At 35.8% G+C, this 26,881-nt stretch overlaps 1 pseudogene; it reads right to left on the bottom strand.

The window, feature by feature from the left end:
• Positions 1 to 3,240: 3,240 nt before the first annotated feature.
• Positions 3,241 to 3,821, bottom strand: LOC102964665 (annotated as a pseudogene).
• Positions 3,822 to 26,881: the final 23,060 nt, after the last annotated feature.

The following is a 26,881-nucleotide window of genomic DNA, read 5'->3' as shown; positions in this document are numbered from 1 at the left end:
CTGGCCCTCCCTCACTCGCGCTCTGTCTCTCTAATCTCTCAAAAATAAATAAACATTAAAAAAATTAAAAAAAAGAAAAGTTGCTCAACAACACCCATCATCAGGGAAATGCAAATCAAAACCATGATGAGATACCACCTCACACCTGTCAGAATGGCTAAAATTAACAACACAGGAAACAACAGTTTTTGGCAAGGATGGGGAGAAAGGGGAACCCTCTTACACTATTGAGAGGAATGCAAACTGGTAGAATCACTGTGGAAAGCAGTATGAAGATCCTTCAAAAAGTTAAAAAAAAGAACTACACTGTGGCCCAGCAGTTGCACTACCATGTATTTACCCAAGGGATACAAAAATACTGATTTGAGTGTGGCACATGCACCCCAATGTTTATAGAATTATTATTAACAATAGCCAAATTATGGAAATAGCCCAAATGTCCATCAGCTGATGAATGGATAAAGAGTTTGAGGTATATATTTACAATGGAGTATTGTTCAGCCACGACAAAGAATGAAATCTTGCCATTTGCAATGACGTGGATGGAGCTGGAGTGTATTATGCTAAGCGAAATAAGTCAGAGAACGACAAATACCATATGATTTCACTCATAGGTGGAATTTAAGAAACAAAAGAGATGAACATCAAGGAAGGGAAAAAGGCAAACCATAAGAGATTCTTTTACTATAGAGAACAAACTGAGGATTGCTGAATGGCTCATGGACATGGGATCGGCTAAAAGGGTAATGGGTATTAAGGAAGGAAATTCTTGTGTTGGGCACTGGTGTTATATGTAAGTGATTAAGGACTAAATTCCACTCCTGAAGCCAATTTTTCACCATATCTTAACCAACTACAATGTCAATGAATACTTGAACCAACCAAACAAACAAACATAAAAATAAAATGTCCTTAGAAAATCAGAGCCTGACACGGGGCTCAAACTCACAAGCCGTGAGATCATGACCTGAGCTGAAGTCAGATGCTTAACTGACTGAGCCACCCAGGCACCCCAAAATGTCCTTTTGTATATTACCTATTGAGACTTAATTGCAGAACATTGACCATTAAGGGTCACGGGAATAAATAGCTCACAGCACACTAATTCATCTGCCAGTGTTCATCTTACTAGCTCACACAAACTATACCATGTATCCTATAGTACCATGTAGGATACCATACCATGTATCCTTCATGCAGCATATGTGCTAGGCTAAATAATGGCCTTCAAAGATATCTGGACCCTTATCACTGAGACTTGTGAATGCTACTTTAGATGAGAAAAGGTACTATACATAATTTATTGTCTTAAGAAGATTATACTGGATTATCCATGTAGATCCTAAATATGATCACAAGTGTCCTTATAAGAGGGCAGCAGAAGATATGACTGCAGAGGCACAAGGCAATGTGATGATGAAGCAAGGTGCTACACTGCTGGTTTTGGAGGTGGAGGAAGGGACCAGAAGTCAAGTAATACAAGAAATGCAGTTCTAGAAGCTGGAAAAGTCAAGGAAAATGGTTCTACCCAGTGTCAGAGTGAAACTGTTGGATTTATTTTGGCCCAGTGAAATTGATTTTGGACGTCTGAATTACAGAGCTGTAAAAGAATAAATGTATGTTTTTTTAAGCCACCAGATATGTGTTAATTTGTTATAGCAGCGATAGGAAACTAATGGAATGTATTTCCCAATTTTCCCATAGTTCCAGCTGCTTTCTTTTGAAGGTTCCAGAATTTGTTGTTGCATTTCGTAGAGGGAGTATACTATAATGGTTAAGAATATCTATCCTAGAGGGGCGCCTGGGGGGCTCAGTCGGTTGAGCATCTGACTTCAGCTCAGGTCATGATTTCACGGCTTGTGAGTTTGAGCCCCACGTCAGGCTCTATGCGGGCAGCTCGGAGCCTGGAGCCTGCTTCGGATTCTGTGTCTCCCTCTCTCTGCCCCTCCCCCGCTCATGCTCTGTCTCTCTCACTCTCAAAAATGAATAAACGTTAAAAAAAATAATAAAAAAAAAGAATATCTATCCTAGAGCCACATTGTATGGATTCATATCTGGGTGTCACTGCTTGGAGTACACCTCAGTTTCCTTATTTGCATAAGCACATGTGGTTCCTTCGAGAATTAAATCAATTAATACATGTAAATCAATTAAAACAGTTACTGACCCTGAAGTATTCATGACACTTTAGAGGGGCCTGAAAGCCTTATATTTGCTTCTACCAACGCAGCTAAAACAAATAATAATTTTCAATGGTATACTGATTGTGGAGGCTCCCCTAGCCACAGAAAAGGTTTTGCCAACAGTTAAGAAATCCAACTCCTTCCCTTCCTGAAAATTTTGACCAACCACACAGACATTGAAATCGACCGTATTATGAAGGACAAACTAGACTTCACTTTTCCACTCATGGAGAGAGCTCTATTTCCCCTTTTGTAAAGTGAGGGCATGATCTTGCATATTTTGCATTTACTTATCTTTATTCTTCCTTTCCCAACTTATTCCAAATACCCAAATCAAATCTTTCTATGTGTGTAATTTATGTGTATTATATTAGCCAAATTTATAATAGCAAAAATATTTTCTAGTTATGTATTAGATAGAGTTAACAATTACAATACTTTTGGATATGGGGGCCCTAATGGGAGGGCACAACACTGAGATTCTGATAATCCACCATAAATCTCCATTCATTTTGTAAATTTAAGGGCAGGCAAAACTTTGCTGTGCCTTTGTATGTTTAGAAGTCCAGCTACATGGAGTTTATTTAAACTAAGCGCAAAAGGTCATAATGTTTTCATGCAATACATATTTGGTTCTTTAAAAACAACTGTGACAAATAACAGAAAGAATTCCAGAATGCTACACTTGTGATCTATACAAAACACCAACATTTTGAACTGTACATAATTAAAGAAATGTCTCAAACACATTGCAATACTGTACTGCATGTACTATATAGTACATAGAAGCATGCCTTAGGTGGGCATAGGAATGCAGTTTAAAAAAGGAAAAGAAATATCACATTGTAGCTACTCAATTTCTTCAAAATCACTGAGCAGGAAAAGCAACATTGAACTTCCACAACGTCTATACAGTACCCAGACTTAAATCAAGACTCTCTTCCTCTATTTTTGGTAAACAACTGCATGGTAAACTTAGATGACTTTTCTCCCTGGATTTTACCTGGTAGTGGCCTTTTATTTTATTTTATTTTATTTTATTTTATTTTATTTATTTTTATTTAAAAGAGGGCAGGTTTGGCACCTTTATAATGATGTCATCAATGTTAATATCTCTTGGGATCTCGGGAAGATTCATATTCTTCACAGCTAATACAGTACAGGCTGGAGCTCCCACTAAGCCAGCCACAGATTTCTCCAGTTTATTTTGTGCATCAATCTGTGTAACAGTCTCATTCATGTTGGTCTCCAATACCACTCCCCCATCACCCTTTCTGCAGGAATATTGTGAACCTTGTCTACATGAAAACTTAAATCCAGCTCACAGAAATTTTCAAAACATTTGTCTAATGTTTCCATAAATAGTTGAATTAGATCTAAAATGACAAGTTCGCCTTCTGAAAAATCCACACAGAAGACAACATATAATGTTGCATAATAGCTATAAATCAGTTTGTTGTCAGATCCTCCAATTAACAATTCTCTTTCTAGGAAATTACAAACATTTTCATTGCTCTTAGATACCAAATGGAGTGTGTCCCTGATGATTTGCTCCGGTGTATCTTCACCGTAGGGCTGGTAGAACTTGGTAAGCCACTGCTTCCCATAGTTATTGAAGCTGAGGATCACCTTGATCATGGCTGAGCTGGACGACTTGGTGGGTGCTGGGGGCCAGGGCAGGGGTGGGTACACAAGCCTTGCTTCAGGATCTTGACGGTAATCCTTCCAAAATTTGGTTGTTAAATGGAGAAGTCATGGGAATAGCAGCCCCTTTCTCTAAATAGGCTTTATATAATGAGTTTCAATCATTTAAGACTCCATTTAATATACGATGGAACATATTATTTACGTTAACTGGAGGAAGGTGTCCATGAAGTCCCATTTTGCCAAGACAATTTGTAAGTAACAAAGACTCAATTTAATATTATTACTCACTGAGGCGGGGTATCCATGACAACTATGGGATATTTTAGAGCAATGAGTACTATGGCAATGGGGAATTTACACAAGTCTATAGCTACTGTGGTTAAAATGTGGCATACCTGTATGTCCTCTGTTATATGTTCAGGAATTTCCCAAAGATTACAGGGACTATTTTGTTTATCTTTAGCTGGATCTTGAGGTGTAACTGTCATCCGAGCCTCAGTATTAATCAGTAATCAGCCATCAGTATTAATTTATATCATAAAGATTTGCCATTTGATGCATTTTCAACAATATTTATGGTTAATTTAGAACCTATATTGTTCAAAGTGTATTTGTAGATTAGAAACTATATTGTACAGTATTTGAATTGGTGAAAAAGGCAACATCTCTTTATCTTTTCTCAGCTTTATTGAGGTATAATTGGTATATAAAAAAAATGCATATTTAATGTATACAATTTCATTAGTTTGGACATCTGCATATATTGGTGATGCCATCACCACAATCAAGGCAATAAGTATTCTATCATTTCCAAAAGTTTCCTTGTGTCGCTTTGCTTCCACCCCCCACACCCTGTAAGGAAACTTAACATGAGGTCTACTCTCTTAAGGAATTTTAAGTGTTTAATACCATATTATTATCTATAGGTGCTGTGTTGAACAGATCTCTACAGCTTATTCATCTTGTTCAACTAGCTATTCACATTGAATAACAACTCCCCATTTTCCCATCACCCATTCTCTGACAACCACCTATCTATTTTCTGCTTCCGTAAGTTTAACTTAAGGAAGGTACCGCATTTAAGTCAAATCATGTAGTGTTTGCCCTTCTGTGACTGAATTGCTTTACTTTGCATAATGTCTTCCAGGTCCATCTGCGCTGTTGCAAATGGTAGGATTTCCTTTTTCTTTACACCTGATTATATGTATACATAAATCTACATAATCTTCATCCATTAATATGTCATAGACATTTGGGTTGTTCCCATAGCATCACTAATCATTGGGGAAATGCAAATCAAATCCACAATGACATATCATCTCAGACCTGTTAAGATTGCTGTCATCAAAAGACAAGAGGTAAGTATTGGCAAGGTTGTGGAGAAAAGGGAACATCTGCTCACTGTTTGTGTGAAGGTAAATTGGTACAGCCACTATGGAAAACAGTATGGAGGTTCCTTAAAAAAATAAAATAAAATAAAAATAGAAAAAAAACATATGATGAATCATTCCCAATTCTGAATATTCATCCAAAAGAATTAAAATCAGAACCTTCAATAGATCTGTGAGTCATCATATTTATTGCATTAGTTATAATATTTATTTTACTTTTCAGCATATAAAGTCTTCCAGTAATTTTAAGATTTTCAGTGGGTTCAATTGTAGACTTTCTCTCATTGCATTTCATACTTGGTCATTCCTCACTTGTTTGCAGTTTCCTTCCTTCTTTCCAACCTTTCTGTTTATTTTTTTTTCTTTTATTTTCTTCTATATTCTTATATAAACACAACCAATAGTATATATATATATATATATATATATAGAAAAAGTTTCATTGTAATGTATTGGCTCACATGATTATAAAGAGTGGCAAGTCCAAATCTGTAGTGTGGGCCTGCAGCCATCAGGCTCAGGAAGTCCACTGTTGCATTGCAATTTGTAAACTGACACACAGAGATCCTGCAGAGCTGATAGTTCAGTTCCAGTCCAAAGACCAGAAGGGAACCAGGATAGCTGATGGTGCAGATGAGGTCTGAAAGTAGTCTGCTTGAGAATTCCCTCTTGCTTGGGAGTATGTTTTATTGTTGTAGTTTTATTCAGGCCTTCAACTGATTGAATTCAGCCCACCCACATGATGGAGGACAACATGCTTACTCAAAGTTCACCAACTTAATCTCATCCCCCCCCCAAAAAAAAAAACACTCCAAGTTGACACATAAAATTCATAACTTTCACTCCACCTCCTTTTTCTTAGGTGGTTACTGGATATAGTTTGGAGGTATGTCTTTTCTACCCTGTTCATATTTATAAGTTTCTTTATCCAAAGAGTAACTCCTTGGCTATGCCACATATATGCCATGGATGGTTTTGCATATAATGCTGAAGATCAGGATGTTTGCTGTGTAAGAGATATAGGCAACAGCAGCAAAAGTATTCTGTAAAATTCTAGTGAGCCATATTATTTTAGGAGTGTGGCTTCCTAAATTCCAATCACCAAGTGACGACCTTTCAAATAGTGATTTGTCTTCCTACACATGCATGACTACCTGATGGGTCAGTATTTCATACCATGTATTGTCTTTCCACTGAAGCTCTATAGTATGGCAACCAATGGTTGGTTGAGGCACACAACCAGTCACAGGATAAGAATCATTCCTCTGATTCTACTGTAAGTTATAGCTTATGCTGTAAGTGAGAATAAAAGTCTCTCCCAAGATACTAATAGGTATGGGAAAAGACATATGGCTCTTATAATCATATAAGGAGTGCCCTGGGGTGCCTGTGTGGCTCAGCTGGTTAAGCATATCACTTCGGCACAGGTCATGATCTCTCAGTTTGTGGGTTTGAGCCCCGCATCGGGCTCTGTGCTGATGGCTCAGAGCCTGGAGCCTCCTTCAGATTTTGTCTCTCTTGATCTCTGCCTCAGCCCGACTCACACTTTGTCTCTCTTTCTCTCTCTCTCTCTCTCTCTCTCTCTCTCTCTCTCTGTCTCTCTCAAAAATAAATAAACTTTAAAAAAAAATTAAAAGTAGGGCTCTAACCCTATGCTCCTGTCCCTAAGTGCAAAGTAGTTATCAAAACTTCTTACTTAGGTCAGTAAAACCTATAACAGAGACTCAGAAGAAATAAGAAAATTTAGCACAAAGCATTACATCTAAAGACACAAATGAGCTCTTCCGGGTCACCGCGAAAATGAAAAGTCCAAATTTCAGATTAAAACTTAGGAGATTCAAAGCTGTGCCTATGTGGATCCATCTCTCCAACGGATCTACCTCCCTCCCGTTGCTAAAGGGCCCCTCTCCCAGGGGACCACTGACAGCAAAGCGAGTTGAGCCTGCTCCTCCCGACCCTGTGCACCTTCTGAACCCACCCCGGCTATTATGCCAGATTGCATCAAAGAAGCACCACAAGCCTGCCAGTGTGCAAGTAGCCCAGATAGGGGCCACACCACTCCACAGTGAGTGCTGCCCCTGGAAGAGGGGAACATAAGGTACACACCAGTCTGACAGTGGCCCCAGCGGTGGGCTGGGGACAAATATCAGGTCTGACTACAGTCCACCCAACACAACAAATTACTCCAGACAGCATAGGGGAAATACCCTGCAGTTTGGCGCCATCCCAGAGACTACCCAAAATGACAAAACAGAAGGGCTTTCTTCAAAAGAAGCTCCAGGAAGTAGCAACACCTAACAAATTGATCAAAACCAATTTAAACAATATAACAAACCAAGAATTTAGAATAATAGTCATAAAATTAATCGCTGGGCTTGAAAAAGACATACAGGATAGAAGATAATCTATTGCTACAGAGATCAAGGGACTAAGAAATAGTCATGAGCAACTAAAAAATGCTACAAATGAGGTGAAAATAAAATGGAGGTGGCCATAGCATGGATTGAAGAGGAAGAGAAGAGAATACATGAATTTGAAGATAAAATTATGGGAAAAGAGGAAGCTGAGAAAAAGGGAGATAAAAAAATCCAGGAGTCTGAAGGGAGAATTACAGAGCTAAGTGAAGCAATCAAACGAAACAGTATCTGTATAATAGGAATTCCAGAAGATGAAGAGAGAGAGAAAGGGGCTGAAGGTGTACATGAACAAATCATAGCTGGGAACTTCCCTGATCTGGGGAGGGAAACAGGCATTGAAATCCAAAAAGCAAAAAGAACTCCCTTCAGACGTAAGTTACATCAATCTTCTCCACGACATATCATAGTGAAACTGGCAAAAGACAAGGAAAAAGAGAAAATTCTGAAAGCAGCTAGGGATAAACATGCTCTAACATATAAAGGGAGACTGATAAGACTAGTGACGGATCTATCTACTGAAACTTAGCAGTCCAGAAAGGAATGGCAGGAAATCTTCAATGTGATGAACAGGAAAAAAAATATGCAGCTGAGAATCCTTTATCCACCAAGTCTGTCATTTAGAGTAGAAGGAGAGACAAAGGTCCTCCCAAACAAACAAAAACTGAAGGAATTCATCACCACTAAACCAGCCCTACAAGAGATCCTAAGGGGGATTCTGTGAGTGGAATGTTGCAAAGACCACAAAGGACCAGAGACATCACTACAAGCATGAAACTCACAGACATCACAATTACTCTAAACCCATATCTTTCAAAAATAACACTGAATGTAAATGGACTAAATGCTCCAACCAAAAGGCATAGGGTATCAGAATGGATAAAGAAAAAAAAAACAAGACCCATCTATTTGCTGTCTACAAGAGACTCATTTTAGACCTGAGAACACCTTCAGAGTGAAAGTGAGGGCATGGAGAACTACCTATCATGCTACTGGAAATCAAAAGAAAGCTGGAGTAGCCAAACTTATATCAAACAAAGTAGACTTTAAATTAAAGGCTGTAACAAGAGATGAAGAAGGGCATTATATAATAATTACAGGGACTATCCATCAGGAAGAGCTAACAATTATAAATTTCTATGCACTGAAAACGCGAGCCCCCAAATATATAAAACAATTAATCACAAACGTAAGCAACCGTATTGACAAGAATGTGGTAATTGCAGGGGACTTTCATACTCCACTTACAACAATGGATAGATCATCTAGACACAGGATCAATAAAGAAACAAGGGACCTGAATGATACACTGGATCAGAGGGACTTGACAGATCTATTTAGAACACTGCATCCTAAAGCAACAGAGTATACTTTCTTCTCGGGTGCACATGGAACATTCTCCAAGATAAATCACAAACTTGGTCACAAAACAGCCCTTCATAAGTATACAAGAATTGAGATCATACCATGCATACTTTCAGACCACAATGCTACGAAGTTTGAAATCAACCACAGGAAAGAGTCTGGAAAACCTCCAAAAGCATGGAGGTTAAAGAACACCCTACTAAGAAGGAATGGGTCAACCAGGCAATTAGAGAAGAAATTAAAAAATATATGGAAACAAACGAAAATGAAAATACAACAATCCAAACGCTTTGGGACTCAGTGAAGGCAGTCCTGAGAGGAAAATACATTGCAATCCAGGGCTATCTCCAGAAACAAGAAAAATCCCAAATACAAAATCTAACAGCACACCTAAAGGAAATAAAAACAGAAAAGCAAAGACACCCCAAACTCAGCAGATGAAGATAAATAATAAAGATCAGAGCCGAAATAAACCATATAGAATCTAAAAAACTGTAGAGAAGATCAATGAAACCAAGAGTCGGTTTTTTGAAAAAAATAAACAAAATTGTTAAACCTCCAGCCAGGCTTCTCAAAAACAAAAAGGAGATGACCCAAATAGATAAAATCACGAATGAAAATGGAATTATTACAACTATCCCCTCAGAAATACAAGCAATTATCAAGGAATACTATGGAAAATTATATGCCAACAAACTGGACAACCTGGAAGAAATGGACAAATTTCTAAACACCCAAACACTTCAAAAACTTAAACAGGAAGAAATAGAAAACTTGAACACACCCATAACCAGTGAATAAATTGAATCCATTATCAAAAATCTCCCAACAAATAAGAGTCCAGGACCAGATGGCTTCCTAGGGGAAGTGTCTGGTAGACCAGACACTTAAGCAGAGATAATACCTATCCTTTTCAAGCTGTTCCAAAAAATAGAAAGGGAAGGAAAACTTCTAGACTCATTCTATGAAGACAGCATTACTTTGATTCTTAAACCAGACAGAGACCCAGCAAAAAAAGAGAACTATAGGCCAATATTCCTGATGAATGTGGATGCAAAACTTCTCAATAAGATACTAACAAATCGAATTCAACAGCATATAAAAAAAATTATACACCATGATCCAGTGGGATTCAGTCCTGTGATGCAAGGCTGGATCACATTCACAAATCAATCAATGTGATACATTACATTAATAAAACAAAAGATAAGAACCATATGATCCTGTCAATTGATGCAGAAAAAGCATTTGACAAAATTCAGCATTGTTTCTTAATAAAAACCCTCAAGAAAGTCGGTATAGAAGGAACATACTTAAACATCATAAAAGCCATTTATGAAAAGCCCACAGCTAATATCATCCTCATTGGGGAAAAACTGACAGCTTTCTCCCTGAGATCAGGAATATGACAGGGATGTCCACTCTCACCGCTGTTGTTTCACATAGTGTTGGAAGTTCTAGCATCAGCAATCAGACAACAAAAGGAAATCAAAGGCATCAAAATTGGCAAAGATGAAGTCAAGCTTTCACTTTTTGTAGATGACATGATATTATACATGGAAAACCTGATAGATTCCACCAAAATCTGCTATAACTGATACATGAATTCAGAAAAGTCACTGGATACAAAATCAAGGTACAAAAATCACTTGCATTCTTATACACTAATAATGAAGCAACAGAAACACAACTAAAGAAACTGATCCCATTCACAATTGCACCAAGAAGCCTAAAATATTTAGGAATAAACCTAACCAAAGATGTAAAAGATTTGTAAGCTGAAAACTATAGAAAGCTTATGAAGGAAATTGAAGAAGATATAAAGAAGCGGAAAAACATTCTGTGCTCATGGATTGGAAGAATAAATATTGTTAAAATGTCAATACTACCCAAAGCTATCTACACATTCAATGCAATCCCAATCAAAATTGCACCAGCATTCTTCTTGAAGCTAGAACAAGCAATCCTAAAATTTGTATGGAACCACAAAAGACCCCGAATAGCCAAAGTAATTTTAAAGAAGAAGACCAAAGCGGGAGGCATCACAATCCCAGACTTTAACCTCTACTACAAAGCTGTAATCATCAAGACAGCATGGTATTGACATGAAAACAGACACATAGACCGATGGAATAGAATAGAGACTCCAGAATTGGACCCAAAAAGTATGGCCAACGTATCTTTGACAAAGCAGAAAAGAATATCCAAAGGAAAAACGACAGTCTTGTTAACAAATGGTGCTGGAAGAGCTGGACAGCAACATGAATAAGAATGAAACTAGACCACTTTCTGACACCATTCACAAAAACAAACTCAAAATGGATAAAGGACCTGAATGTGAGACAGGAAACCATCAAAACCCTAGAGGAGAAAGCAGGAAAACACCTCTCTGACTTCAGCCGCACCAATTTCTTACTTGACACATCCCCAATGGCAAGGGAATTAAAAGCAAAAATGAACTATTGGGACCTCATCAAGATCAAAAGCTTCTGCACAGCAAAGGAAACAATCAACAAAACTAAAAGGCAACCAAGGGAATGGGAGAAGATATTTGCAAATGACATATCGGACAAAGGGCCAGTATCCAAAATCTATAAAGAGCTCACCGAACTCCACATCTGAAAAACAAATAATCCAGTGAAGAAATGGTTAGAAATCATGAATAGACACTTCTCTAAAGAAGACATCCAGATGGCCAACAGGCACATGAGAAGATGCTCAACGTCGCTCCTTATCAGGGAAATACAAATCAAAACCACACTCAGATATCACCTCACGCCAGTCAGAGTGGCTAAAATGAACAAATCAGGAGACTATAGATGCTGGCGAGGATGTGGAGAAACGGGAACCCTCTTGCACTGTTGGTAGGAATGCAAACTGGTGCAGCCGCTCTGGAAAACAGTGTGGAGGTTCTTCAAAAAATTAAAAATGGATGTACCCTATGACCCAGCAATAGCACTGCAAGGATTTTACCCAAGGGATACAGGAGTACTGATGCATAGGGGCACTTGTACCCCAATATTTATAGCAGCACTTTCAACAATAGCCAAATTATGGAAAGAGCCTAAATGTCCATCAACTTATGAATGAATAAATAAATTGTGGGTTATATATACAATGGAATACTACATGGCAATGATAAAGAATGAAATATGGCCTTTTGTAGCAACGTGGATGGAACTGGAGAGGGTTATGCTAAGTGAAATAAGCCATACAGAGAAATACAGATATCATATGTGTTCACTCTTATGTGGATCCTGAGAAACTTAACAGAAGTCCATGGGGTAAGGGAAGAAAAAAAATAGTAGAGATGGAGGGGGCCAAAACATAAGAGACTCTTAAAAACTGAGAACAAACTAAAAATTGATGGGGTTGGGAGGGAGGGGAGGGTGGGTGATGGGTACTGAGGTGATCCCCTGTTGGGATGAGCTCTGGGTTTTGTATGGAAACCAATTTGACAATAAATTTCATATTAAAAAAATCAAAATAAATACATATCTATCATTAATTACTGTGAATGTAAATGGACAAAACATTCCATCAAAATACATAAGGTATACGAATGGATGAAATAAAAAACAAGATCTATCTATGTATTGCCTACAAAAGTGTCATTTTAGTACAAAACACACCTGCTGGTTGAAGGTGAGGGGATGTAGAACCATCTGTCCGTGTAAATGGACATTAAAAGAAAGAACAAAATATTAGTACTTATATAAGAAAAACTAGATTATAAACCTAAAACTAACAGCAGATGAAAAAGGGCACTATATTATAATAAAGGGGACTATCTAACAGGAAGATCTAACAATTGTAAATATTTATGCCCCCAACTTAGAAAACTAAATATATAAAATAAGTAATAACAAACATAATGGGAGTCGTTAATAATAATATAGTAATAGCAGGGGACTTTAACACCCCTTCACATAAATGGACACATCATCTAAGCAGTAAATCAACAAAGAAACAATGGCTTTGAATGGCACACTTCACCAGATGAACTTCACAGATATATTCAGAACATTGCATCCCAAGGCAACAGAATACATGTGTATTCTTCTCAAGTGCACATGGTATATTTTCCAGAGCAGCTCACATACTAGGTCACAAATCAGAACTGAAGAAGTACAAAAAGACTGAGATCATACCATGAATCTTTTCTGACCACAGTGCTATGAAAGTTGAAGAAAAACACAAGAAAAAAAATTTGGAACATCCACAAATACATGGAAGGCAAACAACATTCTACTAGCAATAAATGAGTCAAGTAGTAACTTAAAGAAGAAATACAAATATACATGTAAACAAATAAAAATGGGGGGAAAATGGTCCAAAGCAATTGGGATGTAGCAAAAGTAGTGATAAGAGGGAAGTATAGTGCAATATAGGCCTACCTCAAGAAGGAAGAAACATCTCAAATAAACAACTTAACCTTACTCTTAAAGGAGCTAGAAAAATAACTACAAATGAAGCATAAAGCCATCAGAAAAAGGGAAATAAAAAATGAGAGCAGAAATAAATGATATAGAAACTAAAGAAAAAAAACAGTAGGTTAATGAAATTAGGAGCTGGTTTTTTGAAAATATTATTACAATTGAAAACCCCCTACTCAGACTTATAAAAAGAAAAGAAATGAACCAAATAAAATCACAAATGAAAGAGGAGAAATAACAACCAGCATCACAGAAATACAATTACAAGGAAATATTATGAAAAACTTACAGGCCACCAAATCAGACAATATGGAAGAAAAGTATAAATTCCTAGAACCATGTGAACTACCAAAACCAAAACAGGAATAGAATACTTGACCAGATCAATAATCAGCCAGAAAATTGAATCAGTAATCAAAAATCCTCCAACAAACTAAAATTCATGCCTAATGGCTTCAACGAGAATTCTATCAAACATTTAAAGAATAGTTAATACCTATTTCTCTCAAATTACTCAAAAAAATAGAAAAGGAAGTAAAACTTCCCAACTCATTTCATGAGGCGAGCATTACCCTGATTCTCAAACCTGACAAAGAGTCCACTAAACCAAACAAACAAGCAAACAAACAAACAAAACAACTAAAGGGCAGTATCCCTGATGAACATGGATGCAAAATTCTCAACAAAATACTAGCAAATCAAATCCAACAGTACATTAAAAGAATCATACACCATGATCAAGTAAGCATTATTCCTGGACTACAAGAGTGGTTCATATTCATAAATGAATCAAGTGATACATCACATTAGTAAAAGAATGGATAATAACTTTATGATCCTCTCAGTAGAGGATCATATAGGATCCAGAAAAAGCATTGGACATATAGGATGCAGATCATATCTGCATATGGAGGATGTTATAGGATCCAGAAAAAGAAATGGACATATATATAGGATGCAGAAAAAGCATTGGACAAAGTACGACATCCATTCATGATAAAAACTCTCAACACAGTAGGGATAGAGGGAACATACTTCAACATTATAAAGGCCATATACAAAGAACACACAGTTAATATCATCCTCAGTGGGCAAAATCTGAGAGCTTTTTCTCTAGAGTCAGGAATAAGACAGGGATGTTCATTCTCACCACAATTGTTTAACATAGTAACATAAGACCCAGCCTCAGCAATCAGACAATAAAAAGAAATTAAAAACATCGAAATCAGCAATAAAGAACTCAAACTTTTACTATTTACAGATGACATGGTACTCTATGTAGAAAACCCAAAAGACTCCACCAAAATCTTGGTAGAACAGATACATAAATTCAGTAAATTGGTAGGATACAAAATCAATGTACAGAAACCTGTTGCATTTTTATACACCAATTATGAAGCAGCAGAAAAAAAATCAAGTAATTGATCCCATTTACAACTGGGCCAAAACCCATAAGATACCTAGGAATAAACATAACCAAAATGGTAAAAGGTCTGTAATCTGAAAATCACTGTTGAAAGAAACTAAAGATGATACAAAGAAATGGAAAATCATTCCATGCTCATGGATTGGATGAACAAATATTGTTAAAATGTCTAAAGTTCCCAGTCTACAGATTTAATGCAATCCTTATCAAAGTACCACCATTTTTTCACAGAGATAGAACAAACAATTCTAAAATTTGTATGGAACCACAAAAGGCACTGAATAGACCAGGGAATCTTCAAAAGGAAAACCAAAGCTGGAGAATCGCAATTACATACTTCAAGCTACATTACAAAGCTGTAATCATCACGAAAGTATGGTATTGGCACAAAAACAGACACATATATCAATGCAACAGAACAGGAAATCCACAAATGAACCCACAAGTCTATGGTTAACTAATCTTCGACAAAGCAGGAAAGAATACCCAATGGAAAAAAGATAGTTTCTTCAACAAATGACATTGGGAAAACTAGATAGTAACATGTAAAAGAATGAACCTGGACAACTTTCTTACACCACAAATCCAAAATGGATGAAAGATCTAAATGTGAGATAGGAAACTATTAAAATCCTAAGAGGAAAACACAGGCAGTAACCTTTTTGACATCAGCTATAGCAACTCCTTACTAGATATGTCTCTTCGGGCAAGGGAAACAAAAGCAAAACTAAACTATTGGGACTTCATTAAGATTAAAACTTCTGCGAATGACAAGATTTCATTCTTTTTGATCACCACCAAGTAGTATTCCACTGTATGTATGTATGTATGTATGTATGTATGTGTGTATATATATATATACTTTATCCACTCATCAGTTGTGTAGCTAAAGTGTATTATGCTAAGAGAAATAAGTGAGCCAGAGAAAAACAAATACAAAATTTCACTCCTGTGGAATTTAAGAAACACTACAGATGAACATAGCAGAAGGGAAAGAAAAATAAGATTAAAAACAGAGAAGGAGGCAAACCATAAGAGTCCCTTAAATACAGAGAAGAAACTGAAGGTTACTGGAGGGGAGGTGGGGGTGATGGGCTAAATGGGTGATGGGCATTAAGGAGGGCACTTGTTGGGATGAGAACTGGATGTTATATGTAAGTGATGAATCACTGAGTTCTAGTCTCTTAATCAATACTACATTGCATGTTAACTAACTTGAATTTAAATAAATAATAAATAAATAAATAAATATATAAATAAATAAAATATTGTCAAATTTAAAAAAAGACAAAAACTTTCTGCACAGCAAATGAAACAATCAACAAAACTAAAAGGGAACATTTGGCATGGGAGAATATATTTGCAAATGATATATATGATAAAGGGTTAGTAACCAAAATATAAACACTTATAAAAAATAAACTAGAATTTAAAACAGCAATCATAAGGACATTAGCTGAGCTTAAAAACCAAGACAGAGAAGACACTAGAGGATCTCTTACTGCAGAGATAAATGAGTTAAAATCTAGTCAGGCCAAAGTTAAAAATGTGATAACTCAGATGCAATCCTAAATGGAAGCCACAAAAATGAGGATGGACGAAGCAGAGGAGCAAATTAGGGATATAGAAGACAAAATTGCAGAAAAAAATAAAGCTGAAAAGAAAAGGGAAAGAAAGGTCATGGACCATGAAGCACACTTAGGGAACTCAGTGACTTATTAAAACACATTACAAATGATACGAATATATCACAGGAGCCCCAGAAAATTAAGAAAGAGAAAGGAGGCAGAAAGTTTATTTGAACAAATTATAGCTGAAAACTTCCCTAATCTGGGGAAGGACACAGACATCAAATCCAAGAACCACAGAGAACTTCCATTAAATTCAACAAAAGCCAATCATCGCCAAGGCATACTATAAGCCTTGTCTATAGTCACAAAATACACAGACAAGGAAAGAATCCTAAAAGCAGCAAGGGAAAAAAAGTCCTTAACCTACATGGGAAGACAGATCAAGTTGGCAGCAGATCTGTCTACCCAAACATGGCTGGCCAGAAAGGAGTGGCAGGAAATATTCAAGTGCTAGATGGGAAAATACACAGCCACAAATTCTTTATTCAGCAAGGCTGTCATTCAGAGGAGAAGAAGAGATAGAGATTCCCAGACAAACAAAAAATTAGGAGTTGCTGAACAATAAATCAGCCCTGCAAGAAATTTTAAGGGGGACTTTTTGAGTGGAGAAAAAAAAAAAGACCAAAGCAAGAAAGATTAGAAAGGACCAGAGAATATCATGACAAACAGCAACTCTAGAGGTAACACAATGGCACTGAATTTATATCTTTCAGTTATCACTCTGAATGCAAATGGACTAAATGCTCCAATCAAAAGACATAAAGTGTCATAATGGATAAAAATCTGAGACCCATCTATATGATGCCTACAAGAGACTCATTTTAGACCTAAAGAGAGCTACAGATTGAAAGTCAAGGGATGGAGAAGACTCTATAATGCTATTATATGTCAAAAGAAAGCCAGAATAGCCATTCTTACATCAGACAAACTAGATTTTAAAGCAAATATTGTAACAAGAGATGAGGAAGTGCATTATATCATAATTAAGGGGTCTATCTAGAAAGAAGATCTAACAATTGTAAATATATATGCTTTCAATTTGAAAGCATCCAAATATATAAATTAATTAATAACAAACATAAAGAAACTCATTCATAATAATACAATAATAGTAGAGGACTTTAACACCCCACTTACATCAATGGGCAGGTAATCTAAGCAGAAAATAAACAAGGGCCTAATGGCTTTGAATGACACACTGGACTAGATAGACTTAATAGACATATGCAGAATATTTCATCTCAAAGCAGCAGAATACACATTCTTCTTGAATGCACATGGAACATTCTCCAGAATAGATTACATACTGGGTCACAGATCAGGCCTCAACAAGTACAAAAAAAAAAATGAGATCGTGCCATGCATATTTTTAGACCACAATGCTATGAAACTTGAAGTTAACCACAAGAAAAATTTTAGAAAGCTGTCAAATACATGGAGTTTAAAGAACATTCTACTAAAGAATGAATGGGTTAACCACGGAAATTAAGGAAGAAATTAAAAAATACATGGAAGCAAATGAAAATGAAAACACGACAGTCCAAAGCCTTTGGGATGTAGCAAAGACGGTCTTAAGAGGGAAGTATATTGCAATCCATCCCTATATCAAGAACCAAGAAAAGTCCCAAATTTACAACTTAAACTTACACCTAAGATGCTAGAAAAGGAATAGCAAATAAAGCCTATAGTCAGAAGAAGAAGGGAAATAATAAAGATTAGAGGAGAAATGAACAATACAGAAACAACAACAAAACAGAACAGAACAGATCAACAAAATGAAGAGGAGGTCCTTTGAAAGAAATAATAAAATTGATAAAACCCTAGTCAGACTTATAAAAACAGTAAAGAGAAAGGACACAAATAGATAAAATTATGAATGAAAGAGGAAAGATCACATCCAACACCACAGAAACACAATTATAAGAGAATACTAAGAAAAATTATCTTCCAAAAAACTGGGCAATCTGGAAAAAGTAGACAAATTCCTAGGAACGTACAGACTACCAAAACTGAAACAGAAAGAACTATAAAATATGAACAGACTCATAACCAGCAAAGAAATTGAATCAGTAATCAAAAATCTCCCAATGAGTAAGAGTCCTGGGCCAGATGGCTTCCCAGGGGGAATTCTACCAGACATTTAAAGGAGAGTTAATACACATTCTTAAACTGTTCCAAAAAAATATAAATGGAAGGTAAACATCCAAACTCATTCCATGAAGCCACTATTACCTTGATTCCAAACCCAAAGATACCACTAAAAAGGAGGACTACAGGCCAATATACTTGATGAATATGGATGCAAAAATTTTCAATAAAATACTAGCAAATCAAATTCAATGGTGCATTAAAAGAATTATTCACCATGATCAAGTGGGATTTATTCCTGGTTGCAGAGTAGGTTCAATATTTGCAAATCAATCAATCAATCAAATAATTATTGAAAATAAATTAATGTGATGAATCACATTAATTAAAAAAAGGGTAAGAACCAAATGATCCTGTCAACAGATGCAGAAAAAGCATTTGACAAAATACAGCATCCATTTTTGATGACAAAACACCAAATAATTTACGGACTGATGGAACATACCTCAACATCATAAAGGCCATGTACAAAAGACACACAGCTAATATCATCCTCAGTAGGGAAAAGCTGAGCATTTCTCCTATGGTCAGGAAGAAGACAAGGATGCCCACTCTCACCATTACTATTTAACGTAATACTAGAATCCTTAGCCTCAGTAGTCAGACAACAAAAAGAAATAAAAGGCATCCAAATCAGCAAGGATGAAGTCAAACTTTCACTATTTGCAGACAGTATGATACTCTATGTAGAAAACACAAAAGACTACTAAAAAATGCTACAACTAATACATTGATTTAGCAAAGTTACAGGATATAAAATCAATGTACAGAAATCTGTTGCATTTCTATACACCAATAACTAAGTGGCAGAAAAAGAAATCAAGGAATCATTCCCATTTGCAATTGCACCAAAACAAAAAAGATATCTAGGAACAAAACTAACTAAAGAGGTAAAAGATCTGTACTCTGAAAACTATAGAATACTTATGAAAGAAATTAAAAAGGACACAAAGAAATAGAGAAGCATTCCATGCTCATAGATTGGAAGAACAAACGGTTTTAAAATGTCTCTATTACCCAAAGGAATCTACATATTTATTGGAATCTTTATCAAAATACCACCAGCATTTTTTGCAGAGCTAGAACAATCAATCCTAACATTTATTTGGAACCAAAAAAAAAGACCCCAAATAAGAAAAGTAACCCTGAGAAAGAAAAACGAGACTTGAGGTATCATGGTTCCATATTTCAAGCTAAATTACAAAACTGTGATCATAAATACAGTATGGTCCTGGCACAAAAACAGACACAGAGATCAATGGAACAGAATATAAAACACAGAAATGAACCACCAACTCTATGCTCAACTCATCTTTGACAAAGTTGGAAAGAATATCCAATGTGAAAAAGCAGTCTCTTCAACAATTTGTGCTTGGAAAACTGGATGGCAACATGCAGAAAAATTAAAGTGAACCCCTTTCTTACATCATACACAAAAGTAAATTCAAAATGGAGGAAAGACCTAAATGTGAGACAGGAAACCATCAACATCACATAGGAGAATACAGGCAGCAACCTCTTTGACCTCAGCTGAAGCAACCTATTACTACACCCATTGCTGAAGGCAAGGGAAACAAAAGCAAACATGAACTATTGGGACCTTATCAAGACAAAAGCTTCTGCACAGTGAAGGAAACAATCAACAAAACTAAAAGGTAGCCTATGGAATGGGAGAAGATATTTGCAAAGGACATATCTGATAAAGGGTTAGTATCCAAAATCTATAAATGACTTATTAAACTCAACACCCAAAAAACAAATAACCCATTTAAGAAATGGGAAGAAGACATTAATACACAATTTTTCAAAGAAGACATCCAGATGGCTAACAGACACATGAACAGATGCTCAAAAGCACTCATCACCAGGGAATTACAAATCAAAATCATGATGAGATACCACCTCACACCTGTAAGAATGACTAAAATTAACAACACGAGAAATAACAGGTGTTGACATGGATGTAGAGAAAGGGGAACACTCTTGCACTGTTTGTGGGAATGCAAACTGGTGCAGCCACTCTGGAGAACAGTATGGAGATTTCTCAAAAACTAAAATTAGAGGTACCCTACAATCCAACAATTGAACTATTAGGTATTTACTCAATGGACACAAAAATACAGATTTGAAGGGATACACACACCCTAATGTTTATAGCACTAGCATCAACAATGGTCAAACTATGGAGAGAGCCCAAATATCCAATTACTGATGAATGTATAAAGAAGATATGGCATACATATACAATGGAGTGTTAGTCAGCCTTCAAAAAGAATGAAATCTTGACATTTTCATGAACATGGATGGAGCTAGAAGGTATTATGCTAAGCCACATAAGTCAAACAATGAAAGACAGATACCATATGATTTCATTCATGTGTGGAATTTAAGAAACAAAACAGAGGAATATATGGGATGGGGGAAAATGAGCAGAGGGAGACAAACCACAAGCAACTCTTAATAATAGAGAATAAAATGAGTTGATGGAAGGAAGTGGATGAGATTTGGGCTAGATGGCTAATAGGTATTGAGGAGGGCACTTGTGATGAACACTGGGTGTTGTATTGTTGTATGTAAGTGAAGAACCACTGAATTCTACTCTTGAAACCAATATTGTAATGTATGTTGGCTATCTACAATTTAAATTACATATATATAAGCTGACACATTATAAATCATAATTACTGTTGAATAAAATCTGTCAGAATACTGAGTAAATTTTGTATAAATGCACAGTTACATAAGTAATCTTAAACATCTGATATGGTGCCAGTTTATCTAATCAGTAAATCCATATAAGCTTAGGAAGAACACACTCAAGTAAAATAAAATTGCATTCTCCTGTCATATGTAAATTTGATAAGTCAGATCACATAGCTATTTTTATTAAAACAACATTATCAGTATTTTTGACAGGGATTTATATAAATCACATTAACCAGCAAACTTAAAAGACCATCAACTTAATGTATACTGCCATATGCAGAATAGGTTATATACAAACCTAATGATAACCGTATACTAAAAGCTACTAGTAAACTTGCAAAGAAAAAGAGAATGAAATCCAAATGTATCACTAATGAAAATCAGCAAACCATGAAAGAACAAAGAGAACAGAAAAAAATCTTCAGAAACAACCACATTAAAAAAAACTGAAATGAAATTAAATAGTTACTTTCAGAATCACCTTGGTGACTCAGTTGGTTAAGCATCAGACTCTTGATTTCATCTCAGGTCATGATGTCACTGTTCATCAGTTCGGCCCCATGTCGGGCTCTGTGCTGACAGTGCAGAGCCTACTTGGGATTCTCTCTCTCTCCTCTCTCTCTGTCCTTCCCCCACTCTCTCTCTCTCTCTCTCTCAAGATAAATAACCTTTAAAAAATTAACTATTTCAAATGTAAATAAACTAAATCCTTCAATCAAAGGACATAGGGTGGGGCATCTGGGTGGCTCAGTTGGTTAAGAGTCCAGCTCTTGGTTTCGGCTCAGATCACAATCTCGCAGTTCGTGGATTCAACCCTACATCTGCCTTGTGTTGGCAGTACGGAGCATGCTTGGAATTCTCTCTCTCTCCCTCTCTCTCTGCCCCTCCCCTGCTCTCTCTCTCTCTCTCTCTCTCTCTCAAAATAAATAAATAAACTTAAAAAATAACAAAACAATACTTTTTTAAAAAAGGACATAAGGTGACGGAATGGATAAAAAAACAAGACCCATCTATATGCTGCCTACAAAAGATTCATTTCTGACCTAAAGACACCTGCAGATTGAAAGTGAGGGGACAAGTTACATCTTTCATGCAAATGGATATCAAAAAAAAAGCCAAAGTAGCAATACTGATATCAAAGAGAGTAGACTTTATTTTTTTGTAAGTTTATATCTAAATTCCAGTTAGTTAACATACAGTGTAATATTAGTTTCAGGTATATAATATAGTGATTAAACACTTCCATACAACACTGATCATCACAACAAGTGTACTCCTTAATCCCCATCACTTATTTAACCCATCCCCCCACCCACTTCCCTTTGGTAACCATCAGTTTGTTCTCTAAAGTTAAGAGTCTATTTCTTGTTTTCCCTCTCTCTTTTTTTGGTCCCCTTGCTCATTTGTATTGTTTCTTAAACACATATGAGTGAAATTGTATGGTATTTGTCTTTCTCTGGCTGACTTATTTTTCTTAGCATAATACTCTCTAGTTCCATCCATGTCCTTGGAAATGGCAAGTTATATATATATATATATATATATATATATATATATATAATAAAATTATTAATTATATTATTATATAACTAATTATATAACTAATATAATTCTATATATTATATATAACTAATATATAGAATAATAATTATAATAACTAAAATATAAATATACATAATCACATATTCTTTGTTCTTCATTTGGGCTCTTTCCATAATTTGGCCTATTGTACATAATGCTGCTATAAGCTTTGGAGTGCATGTATACCTTTGAATTAGTATGTTTGTATTCTTTGGCTAAATTCCATGTAGTTAAGTTACTAGACTGTAGGGTAGTTCCATCTTTAACTTTTTGAGGAACCTCCATATTATTTACCAGAGTGCTGTAACATTTTGCATTCCCACCAACATTGCAAGAGGGTTCCCCATTCTCCACATTTTCCCCAACATCTGTTGTTACTTATGTTGTTGATTTTAGTCATTCTGACAGGTATGAGGTGATATCTCGTTATAGTTTGGGTTTACTTTTTCCTGATGATAAGGGGTGTTGAGCATCTTGTGTCTGTTTGCCATCTGTATATCTTCTTTGTAGAAATGTCTCTTCATGCCTTTTGCCTATTATTAATTGGGTTATTTGTTTTGGGGTGTTTAGTTTTTTAAGTTCTTTACATATTTTGGATACTAGCCCTTTATTGGATATGTCATTTGCAAATACCTTTTCACATTCTGTAGGACTGTTTCCAGGCTTTAGGCCTTGCTGCTTACAAGAACTCACACAATTCAGCCCCCCTCATTTTCCTAGCCAATGACTATGGGAAAACATTCTCCTTGTGTATTGCCATGTGTGTTCCTCATTCTCTCACCCTTCTTTGTAAACATGATTCTCTCTCCTTTGCAGCACCCATGATAGGTTTCTCAACTAAACCATGTCTCCGCACTTCCTACTTTCTTCAATGTGGCCTCTTCTCTCACTCTAGTTGTGAAGCTTGTTCTGTCACTGTTCAGGTCGATTTATGGGGTATTTAGGATGATTTGATAGTTATATAATTGTGTTTGTGGGAGCAGGTGAGCCTATGGTTCTTCTATTCCACCACTATCTTCTTGGTCAAACAAAGTACACCTTAAAACAAACACTGTAACAAAAGACAAAAATGGACACTATATAATAATAATCGGGACAATCCACCAAGAATATATAACATAAATATTCACCCTACATAGGAGTATTGAATACATAAAACAATTAATAACAAACATAAAGGATCTAATCAATAATTATATAATAACAGGACTTTAACATCCCTTACATCAATGGACAGATCATTTAAACAGAAAATAGACAAGGCAAAATGGCTTTGAATGACACTGGACCAGATGGATCTAGTAGACATATTCAGAACAGTCTATCTTAAAGCAACAGAATGCACACTCTTTTCAAGTGCACATGGAACATTCTCCAGAATAAGATCATATAGTAGCCCACAAAACAAGCTTCAACAAATTCAAGAAAATCAAAATCATACCATGCTTTTCTCTGACTATAATTCTATGAAACTAGAAGTGAACCGCAAGATAAAAATCTGGAAAGACAAGTACATGGAGGTTAAAGAACATCCTCCTAAACAGTGAATGGGTCAACCATGAAATCAAAGTAGAAATTTAAAAAATACATAGAAGCAAATAAAAGTGAAAGCAAAATGGTCCAAAATCTTTGAGATGCAGAAAAAAATGTCCTAAGAGGGAAATATATAACAAAACATGCCTACATCAAAAGCAATAAAATGTCAAATAAACAATCTAACCTTACACCTAAAGGAGCTGGAAAAAGAACAATTAACAAAACCTAAAGCAAGCAGAGGGAAGTAAATAATAAATATCAGAGCATATTTCTGCTCTAATGATATAGCATTCTGTATAGACAATAGAAAAGATCAATGATACCAGGAGCTCTTTCTTTGAAAAACTAAAAAAAAGATAAATGATAAAACCCTAGCCAGACTTAGCAAAAAGAAAAAAGACCAGGGGCGCTTGGGTGGCTCAGGTGGTCAGGCGACTGACTTCAGCTCAGGTCATGAACTCACAGTTTGTGAGTTCGAGCCCCACGTCGGGCTCTGGGCTGACAGCTCAGAGCCTGGAGCCTGCTTCAGATCCTGTGTCTCTCTCTCTCTCTCTCTGCTCCTCCCCTGCTCACACCCTGTGTCCCTCTGTCTCTCAATAGTAAATAAACATTAAAAAAAATTAAAAAAAAAAAAGACCCAAATAAATAAAATCACAAATGAGAGAGGATAAATAATAACTGACACTACAGAAATAAAATAATTATAAGATAATATTATGACAAAATACACGCCAACAAATTAGACAACCTGGAAGAAATGGATAAATTCCTAGAAATATATAAACCATCAAAACTGAAACATGAAAAAATAGAAACCTTGAACAGACTGATAGCCAGGAAATAAATTGAATCAATAGTCAAAAAAGCTCCCAAGAAACAAAAAACCAGGGCAAGATGGTTCAGAGGTGAATTCTACTAAACATTTAAGAAAGAGTTAATACCCTTTCATGTCAAACTATTCCAAAAAATTGAAAAGGAAGAAAAATTTACAAATTCATTCTATGAGGCCAGCATTACCCTGATACCAAAACCAGATAAACACACCACTAAAAAAGAGAACTATAGGTTCTCTCTGCATCCCTTAAGAACATAGATGCAAACATTCTCAATAACATACTAGCAAACCTAAGCCAACAACACATTAAAAAAAATCATTCATCACAATCAAGTAGGATTTATTCCTGGCCTAGAAGCATGGTTCAGTATCTTCAAATCAATCAACATTCTATACCACATTAATAAAGGAAAGGATAAGAACCATATGATCATTTCAATAGATGCAGAAAACCTATTTGACAAAGTACAACATCCATTCATGTTAAAAACCCTCAGCAGAGTAGGGTTAGAAGGAACAGATCTCACCATGATAAAAGCCATATATGGAAAACCCACAGCTAATATTCTCAATGGGGAAAAACTGACACTCTGTCCCCTACAGTAAGGAACAAGACAGGGATGTCTACTCTCACCACTTTTATTTAACATAATACAGTAAGTCCTAGCCTCAGCAATCAGACAACAAAAAGAAATAAAAGGCAAAGTTGGTAAGGAATAAGTCAAATTTTCAGTATTTGCAAATGACATGACACTCTAAATGGAACACATGAAAGACACCATCAAAAAAGTGCTAGAACTGATAAACTGAATTCAGTAAACTTGCTGGGTACAAAATCAACATACAGAAATCTGTTTCATTTCTATACACCACTAATGAAGCATCAGATAGAGAAATTAAGGAATCAATCCCATTTAGAATTGCACAAAAATAATAAGACACTTAGGAATAACCTAACCAAAGACGTGAAAATCCTGTACTTTGAAAATTGTAAAACACTGATGAAAGAAATTGAAGATGAAACATAGGAATGGAAAGACATCCCATGCTCATGGATTGGAAGAACAAATATTGTTAAAATGTCTATACTACCCAAAGCAATATAAACTTTTAATGCAATTCCTATCAAAATACCAACAGCATTTTTCAGAGACCTAGAACAAATAATTTTAAATTTGTATGGAATTACAAAAGACCCTGAGTAGCCAAAGCAACCTTTAAAAAGAAAAGTAAAGCTACAGGCATCACAATTCTGAACTTCAAGTTATATTACAAAGCTTCGTGATCAAAACAATATGGTACTAGCACAAAAACAGACACATAGATCAAAGAAAAAGAGCAGAAAATCCAGAAATAAACCCATACCTATATGGTCAATTAATCTTCAATAAATCAGATAAGAATATCCAATTAGAAAAGGTCTCTTCAACAAATGTTGTTGGGAAAATGACAGCAACATACAAAAGAATGAAATTGGACCACTTTCTTACACAATACACACAAAAAAATTGAAAATGGATTAAAACCTAAAATGTGAAACCTTAAATCATAAAAATTCTAGAAGAGAACCCAGGCAATAACT

The sequence above is a fragment of the Panthera tigris genome, chromosome X, assembly GCF_018350195.1.
Source record: "Panthera tigris isolate Pti1 chromosome X, P.tigris_Pti1_mat1.1, whole genome shotgun sequence".
Classification (NCBI taxonomy): domain Eukaryota; kingdom Metazoa; phylum Chordata; class Mammalia; order Carnivora; family Felidae; genus Panthera; species Panthera tigris.
The sequence above is the reverse complement of the archived record's forward strand: the minus strand, read 5'-3'. Positions and strand labels throughout refer to the sequence as shown.